Here is a 21,688-nt window from a genome sequence, read left to right on the forward strand (position 1 = left end):
CTGACAATAAATCTGAAATCTGAATCTGGCGTTGGAGAGGTTCAGAGAAGATTTACTGGAATGATACCAGGAATGAAAGGGCTCATATTTGAAGCACATTGCTTTTGGATTGTACTCATTGGAGTGCCAGGTGGGCTCATAGAGGCATTTTGAATGCTGAAAGGCCAAGACAGAGTGGATGTTCCAAGGTTGTTTCCCATGGTGGGGAATTCAAGGACAAGAGGGCAAAACTTCAGGATAAAAGGGCGTCAGCGATGCATAAAAGTTTTAGTCAGAGGGTCGTGAGTCTGTGGAACTTGTTCCCACAGGCAGCTGTGAAACCAAGGTCATTGGGTGTGTTTAAGGCAGAGATTGACAAGTATTTGATTAGTCAGGGTTACAGGGAGAAAGCCAGGGAGTGGGACTGAGTGGAAGGATGGATAGGCTGATGATCAGAATGGTGGAGCAGATTCGATAGGCCAATGGATCTACTTCTGCTCCTATATTTTGTGAATTCAGAGGTGTTCTCCCCCTGAACCCAAGGTGTTCTCCCTTCAAAATAATGCTCTTTAACCTACCCCCTGGATGATGCCCCTTCCAGCTGGTGATCCTTCAACCATGCCCAGCGGTAGGGTTTCCTTTCAGGGAAACCAGGTGTTAACCCCCCCCCCCCCCCACCTGTTCCCTTAGAAGGTGCCCTAAGCGGAGAGCATTAGCGCATGCGCGAGGCGAGGCAGAGCAGGCGGGGCCGAGGGTCAGTTTCCCACAATGCCTTTGGGGGACGCTGACAAGTGGATCCAAGATGGCGCAAAAGTAAAGGGGAAAGGTACGTGCGGAGTTGTGTCGGTGGCCGCCGGCTCGGGGCCTGCCGCCTCCCCGGCGCCTCTGCGGGAGAGGAAGGGGGTTTAGGTGGGGGAATGGGGCGCGAGAAGGCGGCCCGCCACCTCTCAGCGGCTCCGGGAGAGCTGTCAGTGTGTTGTTGTTTGACGAGGAGGCGGCGGCGGTGGGGTGGGAGGTATGGGGGCCGCAGTGGGAATCCCAGGCCCGGGGTACACTGCCCCGGGACCGCCGAGCTTCCGAGGCACGTCGGGTCGGGCATCTGCCGGCTCTATGGTTGTCGCGGCCCGAATGTGTAACGTGTAAACAAGAGGGGGCGGGGGAGTGAATGCGAATGTTATTGCGGCCACTCTGGGGTGGAATGGGGTAGGATTGTGGCTAGGGTTAGGAGCAGGATTTGGGGGTGACGGGTAAAGGATAAGAGAAAGTTGATTGCTCCTCCAACCGCACTCTTGACGTGAGAACACTGCATGTTTACAACGAGAACACACCATTGTTACTCCATAGTCATCAGTCTTAATGACTACAAAATAATAGCTTAAGAACATTTATGTAAAGTATGGGTTATCCTCTGTTGTGTCCAGTTCCTCTTCTTCCACCCCAATCCCCTATCCATCTCTACCTGTTTAGGAAATAATTGTTACTTAAGTTCTTTTATAGCTCTTCTGTTTCGACATGAATTGTGCTTGTTTTCAAGTAAAATTACTTTTACACTGCTGCTTCCAGACACTCAACAATAACCAGTAATGTAAACTAGCTGGTGTGTATATTGTGGTAATCATGAACAAATGTTACCTATTTTTGAATCTTCAAATATTTTAGTAGCTTTTTAGGCCTGACAGTTCAAATCCTGAATTTTCTTTTATTTTTGTTCTGTTATTTGAGTGTGTGAAATTATTGTTTAAACAGTTATTTGATTATGCTGCCAAGTTTGGCTAATGTAGCAAAGATTCTCAGCCATTTTGTTTTTGATTTTGCATACATTTTCAAAGAGTTGCGATGTTTTCTGAGTTTAAAATTTGGACTGAGAGTTTACTCTTCAGCTAACTTGTGTGCTTCCTTTTTACACAAAATTCCTGTTTTTGGGTCGTTTCCCTGTTTTTTTTAAACCATACTGTTCCCTTCCTCTTTGCCCTTTTCTGATTGTCATCACTCTGAAGTACTTTGATATGCCTTTGTAAAGTAATGCATGAAAGACTAATTGTCATCTGCTTTTATGTTTTAGGAACTCTGCTTCTGCTCAATACCCCTGGTCTTTATTAATTTTATTTGTGACATGAGTGTTTGTATAAGTGCCTGCAAATGTAATGATTTAATAATTGCTCTTAAAAGAATAAAATCTTTTCATTTTCCATAAGAAAAACCATTTTCAATTTCTGAAAGAAACATTTTAATCATGGTCTTCACTTATCTGTTGGTGAAGTTTCTTAATTTTGTACTTTAGAAACTGCCCCTTTAACCATTTATTTTGAAGTGTATTTGTGGTTGATGTTGAATTTTTGTTTCACTATCTCTTCATTTCTCTAATGATCTTTTCCTGGCAGAGAACTGATATCTGCTAGCTTAGTGTTTTCCTGGGATGCAGTTGAACTCCTGAATCTGCATATTAGTTTTGGCATACAATGTTGGTGCTCCATTGTGGTTGCTATTATTAAATGGAAGAATATTGAGGCACGTGATAGGTTTTTTACCTGTCACCTCAGCTGAGACTATAATTGAGAGCGATTTCCTTATTGTGTCTTCTGTGAGATGATGTCATATAATGTATTAATTTACTGAGGCACTGTCAATAAATTTCCTATTTCAATCATGATTTGTGTGGTTGAGAATTCTGAAGTATCTCTACCTTATCGTGACCATCACCCTCCCCTTTTCTCTCCCCTCTTCCTAACTCTGCTCAAACCCATAAAAGGATTATTTTCAAGTTTGTCATCTGATTGTACAAGTACAGCCTGACGCAACCCTTGTTGCAAAATGTGCAGACACACAACCAGACATGATACATGTAGAAACAAATAATACATATGCAGGACAAGTATTTCATTTATACAAATAAATAAATATTGTTTCATGAATTTGAGAGTCCTGGATGGTTAGTGTGAATAGTTTATTTGGTCATTCAGCATTCTCACTGCCCGTAGGAAGAAGCTGTTCCTCAGCCTGGTGGTGATACTGGCTCTGATACTCCTGTATTTCTTCTCTGACAGGAGCAGCTGAAAGATGCTGTGTTCAAGGTGGAAGGGGTCCTCAATGATTTTGTGCGCCCACTTCAGTCAATGACCCTGGAAGATCATGTCAATTTGGGGTGTTGAGGGGGAGGGGGGGTGTGGAGAAGAGATCCTCTCTGCCAATCTTATGGTCCTGTGGATTGACCTCCAATCCATTTCTCTGTATTTTTGTTTGACCATATTACTCTCAGGGCCAAGCTCTTTTAATTTTTCCTCATCACTCTGTTCAGATTTATGTGAAGAAAAATCACCGCCCTATATAGTGATGTGAGAACTCCAGTAGAGTGTGGTGGACTGTAGCTTTTAGACTAGTTTTTAAGCTGTCATTTTGTGCTGAAACTCAATCCACTCAGTTGGGATGTATTTCCAGGTTCAAATTGAATCGGAAAGCAATGAGGGAAATACTTCCAATTACATTTAATCTTTGCTGACAATTTGGTGAATAGTAAAAGCTGATCAAAGTAACGGTAATGGTGATTTACTTTGATGCCCAGAATATCAAATTTCATCCCCATTTCAATATATCATGTCATTTGACATTCTCAATGATGGAGAAAACAGATTATTAACGTATAAAGATAGATAAAACCAAGAAGTTTTAACAGGCGTTCATAAATTTTTTTCAACCATTTTAATTCTGCACCCATTCTTTCATGTCTGACCAAGATCACCTGTAAATTGGTGGAACAACTCTTGATTTTCTGTCTGGGCACTCTCTAACCAATCGACTTATTTGGTTTCTGCTAGCCTACTCTCCATTCTCCCTCTCTATTCCTAGAGCCATCCCTCATCCTTGTGCTGCTCCCTCAACCACCTATTGCCTCCTGTCTTTGGGTCTGATCCTCCCCCACCCCTACTCCCCTACCATTTTGTTAGGGGCCCTGCCACATTTTTCTATGCCATGCTAAAAGGTTCAAGCCTGAAAAGTTGGTTATGTACCTTTATCTTTGCTTCAACTATGGTGACTGCAGGCTTTCATCTTTTATTTAAATTTGTGACCAATTGGTAGCAATAGTGTGCTCTTTAATTTAAGAATTACCCCCTCACATTACACATGAGCTGGAAGCGCTCCATCATGTCTGTAGGCCAAGGGGTAGAAAAAAAGTACCATAACTTTTTTCCACCATGAAGAAGGGCTCTGGCCTGAAACATTGGTTATACATGCTTACCTCTTGTGATCTGCAATTTTATGCTTCTAACGACATTCACCGTGCCTGTTGATGTTCGTGTTTCACGCCTTTACTGATTTCTTTTGTAGCAAGGTACATGATGCTCAAAGGTGATGTGATCAAATTGCACTTTGAAAGCATCTACTCCCAAAACCTGGCCACATGGTAACTAGAACTGAATTCTGTTCCTCTGTTACTTCTGTACTTGTCACCAATGATGGTGACATATCAGATTCATCAACAACCTTGGCTTTTACCTGATGTCCTCCAGCTATGTGATTTATCAGGAATTCTGATCTACTAATTTGTCCTCGAGAATTTGAATTTTTATTCCACTTGCATCTTATGGGGATTGGTAGATGCAGGATAAGTGAATTTTCAGATTGCTTGAGACTTGCCCTTGCAATGACCTGCATTTAGAACAGCTTAAAAAACAAATGACAAAAACACTATTCTGTACTTACACTGAAAAACTTCACTTGCATGAATATATAAACCTTAAAGCATTTTACTTTATTTTCAATCACATTCTTTGAAAACATTTATCTGTTGCTGCATCCACCTGAAAAACAAACAATAACATTGATTATTAACCCCCCCCCCCTCCCCTTACCCCAAGTTTATAGATAAAGCCTCTGACCAAGGCCTAAGTAGGAATAAGGATATTCTTTAAGAGAGTCACCCCAAGGGTGAGTGACATCAATCAGCTTTTCAACCTGGGCTGAAAAGCTGCTACAAGCAAAGCATAACCAATGCACTCCGCTGGCTGTTCCCATCTTCACAAAAGTTTGTGTTACTTCAGAGAACATTTTAATCTATTATTTTATTATTTAGTTTAATTTTAAAATCTATTTTCCTCAATTTTTTTTTACCAGTTGCTTCAGGCTGCTGGTTGCTTGAATTCCGAATACTGGGGGTTTTACTGTACAGTTATAATTAATATTGAAACAAGGTTGCAAATATGACAACAAATATCAAAAATTATTAAATAGTTTCCTCTATAAACAAAACACACATCGGCAGAAATTCTGCTGATAGTTTAAGGGCCTTAATCTTGCCAGCCCCCGACCCCACTGATGGACCATGAGAGCAGGTGGTCCTCTGTAGGTACAGGAATATTTAAAATAGTCTGTGTGTTTTTAAAAAAGAGATTGGAAACTATAGCTCTTAACCTTTCAACCCACATGTCTTTTAAATATTGTATCTGTTTCAGCCTCTGCCACTGTCTTTGGCAGCTTGTTCTATATATCCTCTACGCTGGTGGGAAAAGTTGCTTCTCATTTCACCTTAAATCTATATTTCCCACTTTTTGACTTTCTTATGCTGGGGAAAAGACTCTGATCATGCACCTTATCTCTGACCCTCATGATTTTATATACTTCTGCAAGGTCATCCCTCAGCCTTCTATATTCCAGGGAAGAAAGACAGCCAATTCAATCTCTCCTTATATTCTTGTGAATCTTTCCTGCACCCTTTCCAGCTTCATGACATCTTTCCTATTAAATAGGCAACCGGAACAGTGAACAATACTCCCAAGTGTGGTCTAACCAATGGCTTGCTCTTTTGTGACGTAACAAACTGACTCTTGTACTATCTAATGAAGGCAAGTGAGCCAAAAGCCTTCTGTACCAATATCACTCTTATTATGCACTCCAAGGACTGTCTGTTCTTCATTGATCTGCAGGACCCTGCCATTTACTTTGCAAGTTCTGTCCTGTTTTAACTTGCCAAAAAGTAACACTTAGTATGTCAGACTTGAATTCCATTTGTGCTCACGTTCAGGCCTAATATTTCTTCACATGGTTTTGGATCAGTTTTTTTTTGTTTGACACCTGTGAAGTTTAGCATGGGGTTGTTTTTTTTTGGAAAAGGGATTGAGTGTAAATTTTTAATTGAGAGACCGACATGATCACACTTGGCAGAGGCATTGACTAGTTGAGTTCAAGATTGTTCATTTCAAGATTGTAAATTGGTGGTAAGGGTAGAGTGGTGGTGGGGGATGCAGGAGTGGTTGGAACTTTCGGCAGGAAAGCTGGTGGAGTCAGAAGCCCCCCCAATCTATTTAAAAACACTTAGATGAACACTTAGAACTGTTTTCTGCAAGACTGAGGAATAAAGTATCTCAATTGTTGGTTGGCATGAAGCAAATAACAATCTTGTATGCCTGAATCTGGGAAGTACATATGCCTGGTTTATGTAATAAGGACTGTATGCATGGAAAGAGTTTAAAAAAAAATGCAGAAATTCTGTGCGTAAAACATAGGATACCTCCACATAATGAAAAGGAGGTAATTTAACAGGTGTATTTGTCATACTAAATATAATTTCCTCAAAATTAGGATTGCAGTTTTATTGAACAGGTGCTGCAATTTTTACTGCATGATTTGTGGGTTTATTTTTAAATATCTTTTTTCCCTAATTTTTGAGTTGTAAAATCATCTTTCTTGATTAATATTTTCTTTGATATTTTACACTGAATTTTAAAGTTTTGAACAGCTCTCATACTTTGCTTCAGTTCATCTGTCCTTTGTGCTGCAGTTCTTTATTCTTTCTCCTTTCCACAATTTCACCACCAGGATACCTTTTTTGCTCCTTTTTTTTGTTCAACTCATTGCAGCTAAGATAATAAGGATTTGGGGAGACTCATTGGGCCAGGCAGCAGCCATGGAGAGACACGGACAAATCAGTGGTTCAAGTTATGACCCTTTTCAAGATTGAAATGTTGACTGTTTCTCTCGATGAATGCTGTCTAACCTTTTGAGTCTGGCTTATCTGTGATACTCAGGATTCCAGCATTTGTAATTTTTTTTGTCTTACAGCAGAGATGCTATTCTCTGAAATTAGTTTAGGCTTTCTCTTTGAATGACACTTGGCTTATATCACTTATCAGTTCAATTGATTGTGTAATGATCTTATTGTGGCACTGATGTTTTAATGTTCTGTATGCCCCCTTTTGCTAAGTCTGGTTGATGTACAATATTGAACACTTGCATCGGAGAAATATCACTGCTATATGTTATGAATTCTTGTGCAAATAAATTCATTATATTCTGGCCAATTTATTTGGCTTTAGTTCAATCATGGATTTAATGTCTGTAATGGCTGCGGTTTAATTAAATGCATATATATATACGCTTATCTTTGTGAGGTTTTTCAGTTGGTTGTTTTTCCAGACTCTTTTGTGTAGTCTTCCAAAGGCACTATTTGCCTTGGCGAGTCTGTTGTCTATCTCATTGTCGATCCTTGCATCTGATGAAATGGTGCAGCCGAGATAGGTAAACTGGTTGACCGTTTTGAGTTTTGTGTGCCCGATGGAGATGTGGGGGGGCTGGTAGTCATGGTGGGGAGCTGGCTGATGGAGGACCTCAGTTTTCTTCAGGCTGACTTTCAGGCCAAACACTTTGGTAGTTTCCGCAAAGCAGGACGTCAAGCGCTGAAGAGCTGGCTCTGAATGGGCAACTAAAGCGGCATCGTCTGCAAAGAGTAGTTCACGGACAAGTTTCTCTGTGTCTTGGTGTGAGCTTGCAGGCGCCTCAGATTGAAGAGACTGCCATCCGTGCGGTACTGGATGTAAACAGCGTCTTCATTGTTGGGGTCTTTCATGGCTTGGATCAGATTGCTCAAACTACAGGGGAATCACGCTGCTCTCCATTGCAGCTCCAAGAAAAGTGCAGAGAACAAAACAAAGGTCTCTACATCACCTTTGTTGACCTCACCAAAGCCTTCGACACCGTGAGCAGGAAAGGGCTTTGGCAAATACTAGAGCGCATCGGATGTCCCCCAAAGTTCCTCAACATGATTATCCAACTGCACGAAAACCAACAAGGTCGGGTCAGATACAGCAATGAGCTCTCTGAACCCTTCTCCATTAACAATGGCGTGAAGCAAGGCTGTGTTCTCGCACCAACCCTCTTTTCAATCTTCTTCAGCATGATGCTGAACCAAGCCATGAAAGACCCCAACAATGAAGACGCTGTTTACATCCGGTACCACACGGATGGCAGTCTCTTCAATCTGAGGCGCCTGCAAGCTCACACCAAGACACAAGAGAAACTTGTCCGTGAACTACTCTTTGCAGACGATGCCGCTTTAGTTGCCCATTCAGAGCCAGCTCTTCAACGCTTGATGTCCTGCTTTGCGGAAACTGCCAAAATGTTTGGCCTGGAAGTCAGCCTGAAGAAAACTGAGGTCCTCCATCAGCCAGCTCCCCACCATGACTACCAGCCCCCCCACATCTCCATCGGGCACACAAAACTCAAAACGGTCAACCAGTTTACCTATCTTGGCTGCACCATTTCATCAGATGCAAGGATCGACAATGAGATAGACAACAGACTCGCCAAGGCAAATAGTGCCTTTGGAAGACTACACAAAAGAGTCTGGAAAAACAACCAACTGAAAAACCTCACAAAGATAAGCGTATACAGAGCCGTTGTCATACCCACACTCCTGTTCGGCTCCGAATCATGGGTCTTCTACCGGCATCACCTACAGCTCCTAGAACGCTTCCACCAGCGTTGTCTCCGCTCCATCCTCAACATCCATTGGAGCGCTTTCATCCCTAACGTCGAAGTACTTGAGATGGCAGAGGTCGACAGCATCGAGTCCACGATGCTGAAGATCCAGCTGCGCTGGATGGGTCACGTCTCCAGAATGGAGGACCATCGCCTTCCCAAGATTGTGTTATATGACGAGCTCTCCACTGGCCACCGTGACAGAGGTGCACCAAAGAAAAGGTACAAGGACTGCCTAAAGAAATCTCCTGGTGCCTGCCACATTGACCACCGCCAGTGGGCTGATATCGCCTCAAACCGTGCATCTTGGCGCCTCACAGTTTGGCGGGCAGCAACCTCCTTTGAAGAAGACCGCAGAGCCCACCTCACTGACAAAAGGCAAAGGAGGAAAAACCCAACACTCAACCCCAACCAACCAATTTTCCCCTGCAGCCGCTGCAACCGTGTCTGCCTGTCCCGCATCGGACTTGTCAGCCACAAACGAGCCTGCAGCTGACGTGGACTTTTACCCCCTCCATAAATCTTCGTCCGCGAAGCCAAGCCAAAGATATATATACCATGTCATTTGACATGTATATATCATGTCATTTGACATATGTATATCATGTCATTTGACATATGTATATATATACCATGTCATTTGACATATATATATATCACAGTTTGGCGGGCAGCAACCTCCTTTGAAGAAGACCGCAGAGCTCACCTCACTGACAAAAGGCAAAGGAGGAAAAACCCAACACCCAACCCCAACCCACCAATTTTCCCCTGAAACCGCTGCAACCGTGTCTGCCTGTCCCGCATCGGACTTGTCAGCCACAAACGAGCCTGCAGCTGACGTGGTCATTTACCCCCTCCTTAAATCTTCGTCCGCGAAGCCAAGCCAAAGAAAGATTTATCCAAAAAAACCCTTCCTACCATTTGGTTCCTTGCTAAGGTAAATCTCTCTGGTCGACTGGTCGATCTCCAGTCTTTGGTTGAGTGAAAGTCTCCATTGCATTTTATCACAATACGATGTCCAATTATTGAAGCTTCGCTGTTGCTGTTTTTCTTGTGCATTTCCATAATGTCACTGTATTGTAGATTCAAGACGAGAGGGTTCTGGGGCCGATTTTAATGAAACCTTGGAGCTGCCCTGATGGTTGTGATCTTATTTAGGGGATAGTGGATTGAAGTAAGTAAGATCTGCCATGTCTCTTCTCCAGCTCCTCACTGCCTAAATATTTTAAGCCTAATGAAGGTTATTTTAAAGATCAAAATTGCTCAGTTTTACTAAATGTTTTTCTTCTACCGGCACCTGAAGAAAAAATCCTAGGTATTCTACACTGATTCTGGTCTGAATTAATATCGTGTGAGCAATGCGATTGAGTTTGTTTGCCATGTGTGGTCTTATCACAGATATTTGGGTTAAAGAATAGGGATTGATTGTGAGTATATCTGTTAAATTTTGAACTAACAACGAAAGTGGACAGTGTGTCTTAATGGAATCTGGATATGGTCCATAAAAAAAATACTGTGCCATTTAATGACATATTTCATGTATTGTAACAAATAGGAAGAGATAATTGATGTGGAGGCCCTTTCAGAAATATTTATTCATCTTTGGCCTTGGGTGAACTGGCAGTGACTGGAGAGTGCCTAATGTTGTTCCATTGTTTAAAAAAGGCAACAAGGGAATGACAGACCAGTGGGGAGGTTGCTGGAGTGAATCCTGAGTCCGGATGGTTTATTTCCTCTACACTCACGGTTTCATAGCTGAACTCGGCTCCAGTGCAATCTATAAAATTGCTTATGACACAATCTTTATTGGTTGAATAATGGGAAATAATGAATCAGAATATATATTGTGTGGTGCCAGAATCACAATTTTTTTTAATGTCAGCAAGTTCAAGGGGTTTATTATAGACTTTAAGTAGTGGAGGCCGCACTCCTGACTTTGTTGATAGGATGGCGGTGGAGAGGGTTACTACTATCAAGCTCCTGTGAGACTGGAAGACCTCAGCACAGCACTTTGTCCTTTCGAAGTAATCTTTGCACCTTGTTGAGTACATGATTGAAGTTTTTCAGGTGTCTGTGGCACGTATACGAGATGGTTGCATTAAGCTTTGGTTACGAGACTTGAATACTCAGGATACAGAAGGCTGCAAAAAAAGGCAAATGTAGCCAAATTCATCCCCAGCATTGACCTCCCATCTATTCACAACCTCGATGTGTGCATTGCCTCAAGAAGGCAGCCAACATCATAAAGGAACCCCACTACCCTAGTCACAATTTCTTCAGGGAAAGGTTCCACCACGTGCAGATTTAAGAACAGCTTTTACCCAACAGCTATCAGGCTCTTGAGTGTTCCTGTACTACTCTAACCATAATTACGAACTATCCCAGGACCACCGAAAGATCAGTCTGCTCCATTGAATCTTCACTCTTTTTCTTCCACTGACTGCAACTATGAATATTTATCCATTTTCCTGTCTTGCATTTGCAATTTAAATTTTTACTATTGTATTTGATGGACCGTGTACCTGTTTGGCTATAGTAAATTAGAAGAATTTGTACATTGTACTGATGTATATGAAAATTGATCATGTTGGACATTGAGCGGCAGAATCTACCAGCATTTGGATAGACAGAGGCCGCTCAGCATATCTTTGTACATAGGAGATCGTGTTGTGCTGACCAAATAACCTACTCTTAAAAACTTCCTAGAATTTCCCTGCTCCATTTTTCTCAGTTTCATGTACCTATCTCATAGTCTCTTAAAAGATCCTATTGTACCTCCTTCCACCATTGTTGCCGGCAGTGCATTCCATGCACCCACCACTCTTTGCGTGGAAAATCTAGATCTTGCATCCCCCATGTACTTACTCCCAAGCATCTTAAAACTATGACCTGGAAGATAAGATAACATGGGATCCAAGGTGAGCTAGCCAATTGGATTTATAACTGGCTTGGTGGAAATTGTCAGAGGAAAGTAATGGAGCATTACTTTTCTGATTGGAAGCCTGTGACCAGTGGTTTACTGCAGGAAATTGTGCTGGTTACACTATTGTTTGTTATACATAATAATTTGGATGGCAGTTTACATTATAAGTAAACTTGAAGATATCACTGATATTGGTGGTGTAGTGAAGAGCGAGTATGGATATCTAAGCAGCAGGAGCCACATCAGTTGGGAAGGTGCACCAAAGAGTGGTAAATGAAATTTAATGTTGCCTTGTGTAAGGTGTTGTACTTTGGTAAGTTACACCAGGATAGGACCTGCACAGTTAATAATAGAGCCCTGAAGAGTTGTAAAGAGAGACCTGGGAATGTTCCATGAAGGTGGTGACTCAGGTGGACGAAGTGGTGATGAAGGGGGAAGAATTCAACAGGTCAAGCAGTATCAGTGGGTGAAAATTTTTTTTTAATGAAGTCTTGAAAATGTTGAACAGAAATTGACATTTTTCCCCCGTTGCATGACCCACTGAGTTCCACCAGATTGTTTTCTTCACCCAAAATATGTTTTAAACTACAGTGAAGTGTTTTAAGTTCATTTTACTTGCTCTATCAATTATTATATTATGTATTGTGGAAAAATTATATTTAAGAAAACATTGTAATTTTGCTAACTCTTCGCTTAAAACTGAAAGAAATTAAAAAAAAACTCAATATGAAGCCATCTGAGCTTGTTCATTATCAAATGCTGCCAGCAAAATAGTAGAAATCGTCAAAAATGACCTACACTGTTTAGATTTGATTGTGTGTTTGTGTTTTGCTTAATTCACTGAATTGTCCATGTGCAAACACAGTTCCTGTTGAAACTTGCTTCCATTCCATTAAAAAAAAATTATTCGATAGTTGATGGGTACAAAACTAAATTTAAAAAAAATCACTGGAAGTGGATTAATAACCTCTAACTGTCAATGCCCTAAATTCTACAATTATTTCCCCAAATCACTCTTCCTCTCTTGTTTTTAACACCCACCTCAACCAAACTCTTAATGCCTTCTGAATTTGGCCAGACATCAGACTCAGTCTGACACTACTCCTGTTGATTTTGTTGGGATGCTTTGCAATATTAAGACAGTTGAGTTTTTTTGTTGCATTTGAACCTGAGGATGCATTTGGAAAATTATACTGTGGACCTCAAGGATCTTTATCATTGTTGTGCAATGTTCTTGATAACTCCTTGTATCCAAGGTAAGCAAGCTTTAGATTTAGAAATTGTTTCATTTGTGACTCCGATGAAAGTGGTGAGCTAACGGTAATGGGAAATATTGCTGTATGAGTAATTTAAGGGAACTGCCAGAAGAATGTAGTCAGCAGAGTACGAGCTATAGAATTTGTTATATCCCTGTACTATCTTGATTAAAATTGGAATACAATATTTTCCTCTGCAATTAAGCTCATTGTTGTCTGGGCCTACTTTGACTGAATTTAGAGGTTTTTTTGAACTCAGTAAATTGAGGGGAAATAGCACAAAGGAAGTTAAAGTTGCTTAAGTCATCTTGTACAAGTCCTGAATAGATCAACTCCAATAATTATGGAGGTAAACAAAAAATCTGCACATGCTGGTGTCTAGTGCACAACACTAAAATGTTAGAAAAACTTAGGAGGTTGTGCAGCATCCACAAAAAGCAAAAGACATTTGATGACTTTTGGTCCAGAGCCCTTCTTCAGTTGCAGTAATTATACTTTTACTAGAGGATTGGAAACCACATGGATAATTCAGGTCCTCCTCCTGTTACCATGATAGTCAGACTGTTACATTATTGTGAAAACTTAAATTTATTTAAGAACAAAGAGATTGCATGGAAGCAGGGGAATACAACAAGGGCTAATGTAAAGTAAATCACAAAAATCTGCAGATGCTGTGATTGAAGTAAAAGCACAGCACTGGAGAAACTCAGCAGGACAAATAGCATACTTTATATAGCAAAGGTAAAGATACATAACCAAGGTTTTGGGCCCTTTATCAAGGTATGAGAAAAATGTAGACAGGCACCTGAATAAAATGGTGCAGGGAGGGACAGGGTGAGGAGCACAGCCCCACAGACAGGAGGTCATGGGTGGATGAGGGAGGGCACAACAGCAAGCAGGAAGAGGGTGGCTCTGTGAATGGAGAGGGGAGGGGGTGCAGAGCTACAGGAAAAGAGACCGGGAGGATGGGGAGTGGCCTAGCAGAAACTGGAGATTAGATGTTAATCCTGTCTGATTGGAGAGTGCCAAGACTAAATATTAGGTATTGCTCCTCCAATTTATAGATGGCCTTGGATTGGGAGTGCATGAGGCTAGGGAGCAGGATCGTGGCACAGAATTGAAATGGTTGGCTAGTGGGAGATTCCTGTTATTGATCCAGACAGAGTGAAGATGCTCAGCAAAGTGAACTCCCAGACTGCATCCAGTTTCTCTGATGTAGACAAGCCATAACAGGAACACCAGATGCAGTCAATGACTCCCACAGATTCACAAGTGAAGTTTGCTTCACTTGTGAGGACTCTTTGGGACCCCGAAGGGAGGTGTGGATGCAGGAAGTGCCACTTCCTGTGACCGCAGGGGAGGATACCAAGGGGTCAATCAGTAGGAAGGAATGAGTAGATAAGGGACACAAGGAGGGAGTGGTCCCCACAGAAGATGGAGAGGGGAAGAGAGAGGAAGGTGTGCCTGCTGGTGGGAGCATGTTGTAGGTGACAGAAGCTGCGGAAGATCAATAGCACGTTGGATGTGGAGGCTTCTGTACTGTGGGTAAGGACAAGGGAAATCCTGTTTTTGTTGTGTCTGGCATATGTGCGGGCAATGGAAGAGATGTAGATAAGGGCTGAGTTGAATGTTGTTTTGAAATTTTATGTTGGAAAATTTAGTTTTCAGCAATCCCTGATTGTTTTTGAAATTTGTAGGTGATGACATCACAGATGATGTCTTAGCATTCTCATGGATTATGTGCACAATGCAGGCAGCTGGAAATTGTCATTCCCAGTTTCTGGGAACCCAGTTTGGATTCTGTCTAAAAACAAAATGGATTCTTAATGCACTAACAGTTAACAAAGTGACATTTATTTAAACAGGAGACATTAATTCCTTTTGAAGTGTCTTGAATTTACCAGGGTTGGGATAATAAATCTTTTTATTATAATCAGTAAATTTGCACATATTAATAGAATTTGAGCATTCATGCACAAAATGTCCTTGAACAAATGAGCTCATGAAAATGCATATATTTTGAATTAATTTTGTCTATTGATTATTGGAGATCAGAGACAAAGAAAAATGTCCATGAAAGCCAATTACTTAATCTGCATGACAGACAAATCTGCGATATTGGGGAGGGGGGGTGCATCTGGAAAACAGTCCATATTGCAATTTTCCACAATGACAAGCCAGAACATCTGCACACGTCAAGAAATGCAAGTTAAAAGAATGCATGATTTGCAGCAATTATACTTTTATTATTTTATTCACATTAATTTTGTAAGAGTGTTTTATTCCGGATATCAAATTTGTGAGTCGTGCAAGGAATAATTGCTGTAACCTGACCAGAAATAACAAGGGGTCATATGCCCTTAACTTTTTTGAATTTGCACATTAACTGAGTTGTTTATTGAAATGAACAGCTATTCAAAATAAATAAAAATGTATGACATGGGCTGGGTGAATCGTCATAAGCTTTATTCCACAGTAGGGGAATGTAAAACTGGAGGGCATAGATTTAAGATTATAAAAGGAGCCTGAGGGGCCTCTTCCACACAAAAGAGGGAGGTGTGTGGAACAAGTTGCAGAGGAAATGGTAGAAACAGGGACAATTGTAACATAAATAAAGACATTTAGACAGGTGCATGGATAGGAACTGTTTAGATGTACAGTAAAACCCCTGGTATCTGGCACCTATGGGAATTTGTGATGCCAGATAAGTAAATTTTCCGGTTGCTTGAGATTGTATATTGCATGGATTGCTAGGGTGCACCAATTTTAAACTTGTGTATTTTTTACCTATTTCTGCAAATTTTTTTGCTGGTTGCTTGAATTCTGGTTAATGGGGATTTTTACTGTATATGGGCCAAATGGAGGCAAATGAGACTACCTTGATCAGCATGGACAAGTTGGGTCGAAGGGTCTGTTTCCGTGTCATAGAATTTTCATCGGAATACTATTACTGAAATGGATAATTTGTGTTTTTATTCTTTCATGTGACGCGTTGACGGTAAGACCATATAATGCACATCCATATCCACTTTTAAAATGATGGTGCCTAGTTGCCTTATTGAATTGCATTATTCTGCTGACAATCATTCAAATCTGTTATGTAACAGACTTTAAAGTTAAAGTCAAAGTTTGAGAAACACTAGAAAACCATTAAAAACATTGAATTCCATCAATGAAAAACTTGTAATTAACATGAAAATTACTCTCCTTTGAAGTGGATGAAATCATGGAATCTGCATGATGCTTAACCTAATGTAGGTTCTGTGGTGAGAATTTCAAAGCATCATTGCTTGGAAGCTGAAAGAAGTAGGCATGCGGTTTCTGACTTCTTGAGGAGGTGTCCACTTCTTGAGGAGGTGCCTCTCAGGATCTTTGAACATTTGTGCTTGTCTTCATTAACAGTTTGGAATGCTGCCAATCCTTATTGCAAAAGATGTTGTGCACCACTGCTACAATACAGTGCCCTCCATAACGTTTGGGACAAAGGTTCCTTTATTTTCCTTTATTTGCCCCTGTGCTCCACAGTTTTAAATTTGTAATTAAACATTTCACATGTGATTAAAGTGCACATTCCAGGTTATTGGCGTATATTTTAGTTTGACCATGTAGAAAGTATAGCACTTTTTATACATAGTCCCCTCATTTCTGGGTACTATAATGTTTGGGACATAGCAATGGAATGTATATTACAGTAGTCATGTTTAGTACTTTGTTGCATATCCCTTGCATGCAATCCCTGCTTGAAGTCTGAGATTCATAAACATCATCAGATGCTGAGTATTTTCTCTGGTAATGCTCTGCCAGGCCTCTACTGCAGCTATCTACAGCTCCTGCTTGTTTAGGGGGCTTGTCCCCAACATATGGAAGTCATGCTCAATTGGATTTAGATTGGGCGACTGTCTTGGCCATTCTAGAAGTTTCCAGTTTTTAGCTTTGGAAAACTCCTTTGTTGATGTATTATTCTATAAGATTTGTTTATAATATTTTATTCTCATGTACCTATGTAATATTTATATGATGAAACTAATAAAAATAATGACAGGAAGCAGTATGTTTGGGATCATGGTCTTGCTGTCGGTTGAACGACCACACAATATGTTTGGAGGCATTTGCTTGAACTTGAGCAGATAGAATGTTTCTATACACCTCAGAATTCATTTTGCTACTCCCATCAGCAGCTACATCGTTGAAGATGTGTGCCAAACCTGTGGCAGCCATACATGCCCACCCCAAAGCACCATATTTCACAGATGAAGTGGTATGTTTTGGGTCTTGGGCAGTTGCTTTACACCTCCACGCTTTGCTCTTACTCTGATACAGGTTCATCTTGATCACATCTGTCCACAAGACCTTTTTCTCGAGAATTCTGCAGGCTTTTTTTAAATACTTCTTGGCAAACTGTAATCTCACCATCCTGTTTCCGTGTAGTCTCCTTATTTCTGTTCACGAAGTCTTCTGCGGACAGTCGTCATTGACACATTCACACCTGCCTCCTGAAGAGTTTTTCTGATCAGTCAGACAGGCATTTGGGGATTTTTCTTCATAATGATTCTTCTGTCATCAGTAGTGGAGGTCTTTCTTGTCCTCGATTACCGAGCTCACCAGCATTCTCTTCCTTCTTAATGATGTTCCAAACAGTTGATTTTGGTAATCCTAAGGTTTGAGCGATGTTTTATTTGTGTTCTTTCTACCTCATAATGGCTTATTCAACATTCATTGACACAACTTTGGTCCTCATGATGAAAAATGACAACTGGAGACTCCAAAGGTGATCAAAAGTTTAGAAGCAAGCTTAGCTGTCTTATTCCTGCACCAACAAAGCAATTAAACATACCCAAGTACTCACAAACACCTGTGAAGCCAAATGTTATGGTGTCCTGAAATGAGGAGACGATGTATAAAAAGTGCTATAGTTTCTACTTGGTCAAATCAAAATGTATACAAATAGTTTCGTGGGGGGCATGGTTAGTGTAGCGGTTAGCGCAGCACCAATGATCGGTACCAGGGTTCGAATCCAATGGTGTATGTAAGGAGTTTGTACATTCTCCCTGTGTCTGCATGGGGTTTCCCCTGGGCTCTGGTTTCCTCCCACCCTTCAAAATATACTGTGGATTTAGGTTAATTGGGCGGTGAGGACTCATGGGCCAAAATGGCCTGTTACTGTGCTGTATGTCTAAATTTAAAAAAAAACCTTTGAATAAAATCTAGAATGTGCACTTTAATCATGTGAATGGTTTGATTACAAATTTAAAACTGTGGAGCACAGTGACAAATAAAGGAGGAAAAAAATGTCTTTCTCCCAAACATGATGGAGGGTACTGTATATCTTATCCTGGGTCTTCCAGTAAACAGAGGTTATTGGTTTTGGACTCATTGTTTCAGAAGCCATGGTGAGTTTCTGCATGAATGAATGTTTAGATTGTGGATTGGGTAGCATTATGTCTCAACTAGTAGCTCATCTGTTTTGCTGTTAGGTACAGTGTGGTGCTGATATGGCTTTTAAGGATGACGTGGAGAGGATATTTTCTCTTGTGGCAGTATCAAAAGTTAAGGGTCACTGTTTAGAAATAAAAGGTTGCCCATGTAAGAAATGAATCTTTGTTTCTTTATGGGGTTCCTTTCTTAGTTACTTTCACAATTTGTATTTTAACTAGTTTCTAGTTTTTGATCCCAATGTTTACCTTCTTTCTTATTATTAGTAGTGGACTATTTGTGTTAAGCGAGTAGCCTCCAAAGGGAGGGGATTGATATTTAGATAATTATAATTAGTATAGTGGTTATTTCTTTTTTAATTTAACACGTTCCAATATTATTTGTATTGCTATATATGATTTGCTAATATTTTATTTTATTGTCATATATCTATATAACATTTATTTGATAAAACCAATAAAAAAATGGAAAAATAATTATTTAAATATTTACAGTATTATTCATTTATCATGCATCTCTAATTTCCTGATTTATATAATGCCTTAGATTATGGCTACTGTTTGGTAACCTGCAGACAAAACTCAAATTCTCTTTTCTCTGTTGCACTAAATTGAATCTATTTGATTTTCCTTTGTTGCTGTTACTTATATCCCATCCTTTTCGTCTCTCATAGGAACATAGGAAGTAGGAACAGGAGTAGGCCAAAAATGGGCCATCGAGCCTGCTCCGCCATTCAATACGATCATGGCTGATCTAATTTATGACCTAACTCCACCTACCTGCCTTCTCCCCATATCCCCTAATTCCTCTCTCATGTAAAAATTTATCTAACCGAATTTTAAATATGTTTAATGAGGCAGCCTCAACCACTTCCCTGGTTAGAGAATTCCAAACATTCACTACTCTCTGGGAAAAACTATTTTTCCTCACCTCTGTCCTAAATCTACTCCCCCGAATCTTGAGACTGTGTCCTCTCGTTTTAGTTTCCCCGGCCAGCTCAAAAAACCTTCCTACATCTATCCTATCCATACCCTTCATAATTCTATATGTTTCTATAAGATCTCCTCTCATTCTTCTGAACTCGAGCGAATACAATCCTAGACGATTTTCATCATAAGTCAACCCCTTCATCCCAGGGATCAACCTAGTAAACCTCCTCTGGACCGTCTCCAAATATCCTTCCTCAAATATGGAGACCAGAACTGGACACAGTACTCCAGGTGCGGTCTCACCAGTACCTTATACAGTTGCAACATTACCTCCCTACTCCTGAATTCAATTCCTCTAGCGATGAAGGCCAACATTCCATTTGCCTTCTTAATAACCTGCTGCACCTGCAACCTAACTTTTTGCGATTCATGCACAAGCACTCCCAAGTACCTCTGCACAACAGCATGCTGTAGTTTTTCACCCTTTAAATAATATTCAGCTCTTTTATTTTTCTTGCCAAAGTGGATAATCTCACACTTACTAACATTGTACTCCATCTGCCAGACCTTTGCCCACTCATCCAGCTTAACTATATCCCTCTGCAGACTCTCCACATCCTCATTACAATTTGCTCTTCCACTCAATTTGGTGTCATCCGCAAACTTGACTACACCACATTTTGTCCCCTCCTCCAAGTCATCAATTTAAATGATGAACAGTTATGGGCCTAACACTGACCCCTGTGGCACCCCACTTACCACTCTCTGCCAACCTGAAAAACTCCCATTTATCCTGACTCTCTGCCTCCTGTCAGACAACCAATTTTCAATCCAGGCCAATATACTTCCCCGGACTCCACTTTCCTGTAACTTACTGAGGTCTCTTGTGCGGCACCGTATCAAACGCTTTCTGGAAATCCAAATATACAACATCAACCTGTTCTCTATCCACCGCACCCATTATATCCTCAAAGAATCCTAACAAGTTTGTCAAACAAGATCTTCCCTTTCTAAAACCATGCTGCGTCTGCCTGATTGAACCCTTACGTTCCAAAAGTTTCATTATTTCATCTTTAATGACGGCTTCAAGCATTTTTCCAACTATAGATGTCAAGCTAATTGGCCGATAATTTCCAGTCTTCTGCCTACATCCCTTCTTAAAAAAGTGGTGTGACATTTGCTGTCTTCCAGTCTGCCGGGACCTGCCCAGAATCCAAGGAATTTTGGTATATGACCTATAAGTTCTGCCATTTCCTTCAGAACCCTTGGATGCATATCATCAGGACCAGGTGATTTGTCTGGCTTTAGTCCCATTAGTTTCTCCATCATTACTTCCTTTGTAACAACTATTTTATCAAGGCCCTCCCCAGCATTCGCATCCTTAACTCTGCACTTGGGCATGCTGGACGTGTCTTCCACCGTGAAGACTGACACAAAATATTTGTTTAATGCCTTGGCCATTTCCTCATTTTTTGCTACCAGTTTTCCTTTCTCATCCTCCAAGGGTCCTATGTTAACTCTGGCCACCCTCTTCCGTTTTATATATTTATAAAATTTTTTGCTTTCTGTTTTTATATTTTGTGCCAATTTACTTTTATAATCCTTTTTCCCATTTCTTATTACCCGCTTTGTAACCCCTTGTTGTCTCTTAAAGTTTTCCCAATCTTCCAGTTTCCTACTGCTCTTTGCAGCTTTGTACACCTGCGCCTTCAATTTTATACTCTCCTTTATTTCCTTTGTTAACCACAGTTGATTTTTCCCTCTTTTGCTGCCCTTTTTCCTGACCGCAATATATTTTTGTTGAGCATTACAAAATATTTCTTTGAAAATCTTCCACTGTTCCTCAACTATTTCATCAATTAGCCTGTGCTCCCAGTCCACTCTGCCCAATTCCTCCCTCATCCTATGGTAGTCACCCCTGTTTAAGCATAATATATTAGTTTTAGATCTAACTATTTCCCCTTCCATCTGAATGAGAAATTCAATCATACTATGATCGCTATTTCCCAGATGGTCTCTGACTATTACATCATTTACTCTACCTATCTCATTGCACAACACTAGATCTAGGAGAGCATTTTCTCTTGTGGGTTCCTTAACATGCTGCTCAAGAAAGCTATCGCGGATGCATTCTATGAAGTCCTCTTCCAGACTTCCATGACCAACTTGATTTTCCCAATCTATGTGGAAGTTAAAGTCCCCCATGACTACTGCCATATCATTATTACATGCCTCACTTATCTCTATTTATTTCCTGTGCCACTAAACTATTGTTATTTGGTGGGCGATAGATAACACCCACCAATAATTTTTTCCCTTTGTTATTCTTTATCTCTACCCAAATGGACTCAGCATTATGCTCTTTAGATCTTATATCATTCCTCACTACTGCCTGGAGCTCGTCTTTGATTAAGAGTACA

At 40.6% G+C, this 21,688-nt stretch overlaps 1 protein-coding gene across 12 annotated transcripts in view; it reads left to right on the forward strand.

Annotated features, from left to right (window-relative positions):
* The first annotated feature begins 728 nt into the window (after positions 1-728).
* The window catches only part of helz (helicase with zinc finger), a 266,938-nt gene continuing 245,978 nt past the window's right edge, over positions 729-21,688 (forward strand). For 5 of the 12 annotated variants that reach the window (XM_069929764.1, XM_069929775.1, XM_069929765.1 and 2 more), the window contains exons 1-2: positions 776-805; positions 20,460-20,557. The gene's annotated coding sequence lies outside the window, so the exon portion shown is untranslated. Of the gene's footprint in view, positions 806-9,817; positions 9,902-20,459; positions 20,558-21,688 lie in introns of those variants that run through there. The other 7 variants (XM_069929776.1, XM_069929777.1, XM_069929768.1 and 4 more) reach the window with 5 other exon arrangements.

Source organism: Narcine bancroftii, chromosome 3 (assembly GCF_036971445.1).
Source record: "Narcine bancroftii isolate sNarBan1 chromosome 3, sNarBan1.hap1, whole genome shotgun sequence".
NCBI lineage: Eukaryota > Metazoa > Chordata > Chondrichthyes > Torpediniformes > Narcinidae > Narcine > Narcine bancroftii.